The sequence below is a fragment of the Callithrix jacchus genome, chromosome 4 (genome assembly GCF_049354715.1).
Source record: "Callithrix jacchus isolate 240 chromosome 4, calJac240_pri, whole genome shotgun sequence".
Lineage (NCBI taxonomy): Eukaryota > Metazoa > Chordata > Mammalia > Primates > Cebidae > Callithrix > Callithrix jacchus.
In genome coordinates, this window is record NC_133505.1 from 44,466,482 (window position 1) to 44,472,926 (window position 6,445).

The following is a 6,445-nucleotide window of genomic DNA, read 5'->3' on the forward strand; positions in this document are numbered from 1 at the left end:
GCCTTTTGCCTTCTGCCATGACTGTGAGGCCTCTCAGCCACATGGAACAGTGAGTCCATTAAACCTCTTTTTCTTTATAAATTACCGAGTCTTGGGTATGCCTTTATCAGCAGTGTGAAAACAGACTAACACAAATAGTAAATCATTTCTTTTTTTTTGAGATGGAGTCTCAAATTGCTTGAACCCCAGGATGGAGTGCAGTGGCGTGATCTCAGCTCACTGCAAACTCTGCTTCTGGGGTTCAAGCAGTTCTCCTGTCTCAGCCTCCCAAGTAGCTGGGATTACAGGCACCCACCACCACATCTAGCTAATTTTGTATTTTTAGTAGAGATGGGGTTTCACCATGTTGACTAGGCTGGTCTCGAACTCCTGACCTCAAGTGATCCACCTGCCTTGGCCTCCCAAAGTGCTGGGATTAAAGGCATGAGCCACTGTGCCTGGCCAGTAAATACACACAAACATACATACATACATACATATATGTATACATGCACATATATACACACACACGTGTGTATGTGTGTGTGTGTTTGCGTGTGTATTTTTTTTTTTTTTTGAGATGGAGTTTACTCTGTTGCCCAGGCTGGAGTGAAGTGGTATGATCTCAGCTCACTGCAAACTCTGCCTCTCAGATTCAAGTGATGCTGCTGCCTAAGCATCCCGAGTAGCTAGGATTACAGGTGCCTGCTGCCATGCCCAGCTAATTTTTTTATTTTTAGTAGAGACAGGGTTTCACCATGTTGGCCAGGCTGGTCTTGAACTCCTGACCTCCAGTGATCTGCCCATCTTGGCCTCCCAATGTGCTGGGATTACAGGCGTGAGCCATGGGGCCTGGCCAGTAAATAAAATTTTAAAGAGCTCTGCCTTTTGACTTTGATTTGTAGGATTTACTTCCTTTTGTGTGGATTGAGCCCACTTCCCTGAAAGAACCTGGAGGTACTGCCCATAGCCAAACGGAATCAACTTATCAGTCATGTAAACACATGGAGTCTTAGGGGTGGTGGAAACATGTTTTGCTTCTCCCATTTTGATGCTGATCAATCCAGAGTCCACTTTGGATGGGCACCCTGGAGGCCCTTCCCAATCTCATCTGGCTTCTTCCTTGTTGATCCTCTCTGCCTTTTCCATCCCAACACCCACCTACCCCCTGGTAAGACATGTGGGAGATCTTCATTCTATTTGCATGAAATAAGGAAGCAAAACTTAACAGATATAAGTCATGGGTAGGGTAGTTATCCATTTGTTACATGTTTTCTAGGTGCACTCTTCTGGGTACTTTAAATATATAATTTCTAATCGTCACACTAATTACAAAGCAATTATTATTTCAAGTTAACAAACATAGAAACTGAATCTCTAAGAGCTTTTTTTTTAATTCCTCAAAGTTTTCCTCTTACTGCAGTTTTTTCTTTTCAGTCTCTTCCACCAGAAACTCCTCTTATGCATCTCCTAATGGTGGAGTGCTCATGGCTCTCTCCTTGGTTGCCCTTTTCTGTTCGTGCTCCCCTCTAAATGGTCTCCTCTACTCTCATGGCTTTCCATACCATCTATATGCTGATGAATACCAAATGCACATCTCTACTGGGATGTTTGTATTTGATTTCAGACGAGTCAGCATCTTCACTTGAGTGTTTTAAATCAAAAGTCAGAGGTTATGCTTCTAGTAGTGGTGGAGTTGCTTGTATTGTATTATAATCATTATAGAATCTGGGCAAAATAAAAAACACAACTATTGGAAGGCACTGGAGAGACCAAAAGCAGGCAGAAATGAGAGGCGAGTAAACCACCAGAAGAAGGGCGTGCAGTGGGGAAGATTTGTGATCACAAGGCTGTTGCCTGAGGGTACTCTTCAGAACAGGTAGCACAGGATGGCCAGAAAGCTGCTAGTTTTACTGGTTTGACAAGTCAGAGAATGGGATTTAGAAAGAAAATCTCAGAAATAAAGAAGCCACAGAAGCTTCTTAAAAGTGCATATAAAATGTAATCAGATCCTTGGCTGACTCCTGACCTGTGCATGGATAGGAGATACTTTAAAGAACCCAGCAAGAAACAAGCAGAAAGTTAAAAGACAGGAAGTTGAAAGAACTGAGCAGAAAGTTTAGCTGCCACCCATCTCAGGGGACACAGAATTTGGAATTTTATGCCTGCCAAGTTAGCTGCCTGGAAATAAATGCTCTTTAGAGGAAGGTAACAGAATCCAGATTCTCTACATTGTATTATCTATAATGACTAGTATAATAAAATTTTTTTTAAATGCTAAACTTGAAAACAAGCAGGGAAATGTAATCCATAGTCAAAAGAAAAGCAGTCAATGAGAGCCAATCCTGAAACGCTTCATATATTGGAATTAGTAGACAAAGATTTTAGAGCAAATATAATAAATGTTTTCAAGGACTGTGAAAACACAGTCATAATGAATGAACAGATGGGCAATTTCAACAAAGAACTAGAAACTATAAAAAAGAACCAAATGGCAATTCTAAAATTAAAAAGCATGATATCTGAAGTGAAAATCTCACTAGATAGGCTTAATAGAATATTGAAGATAAAATAAGAACAGGTGAACTTGAATAAAAATCAGTAAAATTTGTAATAATCTAAGGAACAGAGAAAAAAATCTGAAAAGATACACAAAGCTTCAGTGACTTATAGGACAATATAAAATCACCTAACATGCACACAATTTAGTTCCTAGAAGGTGAAGAAATAAATAATGGGACAGAAAAATTATTTGGAAAAATAATGGCCAAAAATTTCACAAGTTTGATGATAAATATAAGCTTACAGATCCAAGAAGCTCAACACAACTTGATAAATACAAAGAAAACTACTCTTAAAACACATCATAATCAAGCTACTAAAAAACAGAAAATCTGGAAAATGACCAAGAAAAACAGTATATACTAACTACATTCAGGGAAGCATGAGTAGAAAAATCAGCTAACTTCTCATCAGAAATAATGAAGGCCAAAAGACAATGAAATGCCACATTTGATGTGCTAAAAGTAAAACCCTGAAACCCAGAATTGTATATATACAATATATTGATTTCATTATTATCATGTTGCTAATATATTTATTATGGCTTATTCTAAACTCTTGGTTCATCTGTTCTAATATATCTCCTTCTGATGGTATCTGTCATCTGGCCATTTCTTTTCTCTTTTGAAGTGGTTGTGTTACTCAAATGTCTTAGTCTGGTCTGTGAACTCATATCCCCTAGCTCCTCTGTCCAATAATGAACACTGGGGAAGGACAGAAGCCACAGTATGACAGTAATGAGCTAAAGTGTGTGTGTGTGTGTGTGTGTGTGTGTGTGTGTGAAAGACAGGACAGAGAGAGAAAAATGGGAAGGGTGTGATGTGGAATAACAAACACTAAGAGATCCCTGGTGTATTCGTCTGTTCTCATGCTGCTAATAAAGACATACCTGAGACTGGGTGATGTATAAAGGAAGGAGATTTAACTGACTCACAGTTCAGCATGGCTGAGGAGGCCTCAGGAAACTTATAATCATGGTGGAAGGGGAAGCAAACATGTCCTTCTTCATACGGTGGCAGGAAGGAGAAGAATGAGAGCTGAGTGAAGGGGGAAGCCCCTTATGAGATCTCATCAGTGCTATCACTATTACTAATTATTTATCACAAGAATAGCATCAGAGAAACCGCCCCCATGATTCAGTTACTTACCTCTTACCCGGTCCCTCCCATGACATGTGGGGATTATGGGAACTACAATTCAAGATGAGATTTGGGTGGGGACACAGCCAAACCATATAAACTTGGGCACCAGAAAACCAGTAACATCAAACCAATCTTCAGGTTAAGTCTTCATTGCAAACAGTCAAGGAGAAGTTATATTGGTAGGAGGGTTGGGAAGGTGACTTGAGGCTCTTCAACATCCACCTATGCGACTCCTCTAAAGAGCAGAACTTCTGCACTGTCCTGACTGTATTCCCTGAACATCAGTTCAAAACAGTCCAGTACAATGTTAAATAGAAGCAGAGGTAGCTAGATGAATCCATGGGTATAAAGAGCCAAATATATATACACATACACATATATATAAACACACACATATACACAAAATATATGATATAAAATACACATATATACAAATTATGCAAAATATATATACAACATATATAAACTCTTACAAAACTAAAATTTATCAAAGCAAATTGACAGATACTATTACTCTGTATCTTCAACAACCATATTTTTTACACTGTTTTCTCAGGTAGCAAGTAAAGATCACTTGTCCAATAATTTTACTAGGATATGTTTGAATAAATTTTCTGGCATATGGTATATTCTTTGACTTGAAAAGAAGAGTCAATCTTCTTTTATTTCAAGAAAGATTTTTAAATTTATATATTAAAATATATCTTGATCTAAATCATAAACATAGTTGGCCATCCATATCTATGGGTTCCACATTCATGGATTCAACCAACTGGGATCAAATATATTCCAAAGAACAACAATACAAAATAACAATACAACAATTAAAAACAATACAAAAGTTAAAAATACAGTGTAACATCTATTTACATAACATTTACATTGTATTAGGTATTATAAGTGATCTAGAAATCACTTAAAGTATACAGAAACCCAGCCTGGGCAATAGTGAGGCCTTCATTTCTACAAAAAATAACCTTAGCCAGGTGTAGTGGTGCATGCTTGTGGTCCCAGCTATTCAGGAGGCTGAGCTGGGAGAATTGCTTAAGTTGCGGAGAAGGCTGCAGTGAGCCGTGATCACACCACTGCATTCCAGCCTGGTCAACAAAGTGAGACCCTGTCTCAAAAAATAAGTAAGTATAATAAAAAATAAAGCACACAGGAGGATGTACATAGATTATATGCAAATCTCACACCATTTCATATAAGAAACTTGAGCATCCTCAGATTTTGGTATCCATGGAGGGTTCTGGAACCAATTCCCTGTGGGTACTGAGGGATCACTGTATACACACAGACACACACATACACACACACACACACACACACATATAAACACACACACACACACACAGAATGCAATTGCTGGAGTGTCTGGTAAGCCTTTGTCAATCTCATAAGAAACTGCCGAACTGTCTTCCAAGTGGCTGCATCATTTTGCATTCCCACCAGCAATGAATGAGAGCTCCTGTTGCTCCACATCCTCATCAGCATTTGCTGTATTTTGGATTTTTAGCTCTTCTAATAGGTGTATAGTGGCATCTTGTTTTAATTTGCAATTTTCTAGTGACGTGTTATGTTGTGAATCTTTTCATGATTGAGAATCTTTTCATACGTTTATTTGCCATCTGGAATGATTGCCAATGGAATGAGGTTTTCATTCAGATCTTTTGCCCATATTTTAATCAGGTTGTTCATGTTCTTATTGTTGAGTTTTAAGAGCTCTTTGTATTTTGGAAACACATCCTTTATCAGATAGGTGTTTTGCATATATTTTCTCATAGTCTGTGGCTTGTATTTTCATTCTCTTAACAGCGTCTTTGCAGAGCAGAAGTTTTCAATTTCAATGAAGTCCAACTTATCTATCTTTCCTTTATTTTATGGATTGTGCTTTGGTGTTATATCTAAAAACTCACTGCAGCCTAACCAACATGGAAAACCCCATCTCTACTAAAAATAGAAAATTAGCCAAGCGTGGTAAAGCATGCCTATAATCCCAGTTACTCAGGAGGCTGAGGCAGGAGAATCGCTTGAACCCGGGAGGTGGAGGTTGTGGTGAGATGAGATCACGCCCCTGCACTCCAGCCTGGGCAACAAGGGTGAAACTTCGTCTCAAAGAAAACAAAACAAAATAAAACTCACTGCCAAACCCAAAGTCACCTAGATTTTCTCCTATGTGACATGCTAACCTGACTTGAAATGTTTGGCTTTTTCATTCTTCTTCACGTACAACTCTCATCTAACTTCATTAAAAAAAAACTGTAAGTCATTCATTCTAGTTTTTCTATATTTTAGCAGCCACATTACCAAATCACTTATTTTTCAGGTTCCAATTTTCTTCCTTCTTGGGAAATCATCTCCCTGAGTCAGCAAAGGCCCATTACATTTTTAGTTTTCTAGTGTCCCTAGTCTCATAGCTGTGTTCTCTGACTTTTGGATAACCATCGCTCTCCTCTTTAATCCTCAAGAGTTTAATCCATGGAGTTTTAAAAGGAAGGAGAGCAAATGATATGAGGTAGCACTTGCTGATTTCCTGAACCGACTTCAGGAGATAAATCAGCAAACACTTCCCAAACTTCACAATTCCAGCCTGTTTGGCCCAAATTTATATGCAGAGCTCATTTGTCAATTAATAGCTTTTTAACTGATTTTTCTTGCAGCCTTAGTAAGGAAACCTCTTTTATTTTTTGTTTCTTTTAATGAGACAGGATCTCACTATGTTGGCCAGATTCAGCTGAACACTTGCCCTCAAGCAATCCTCC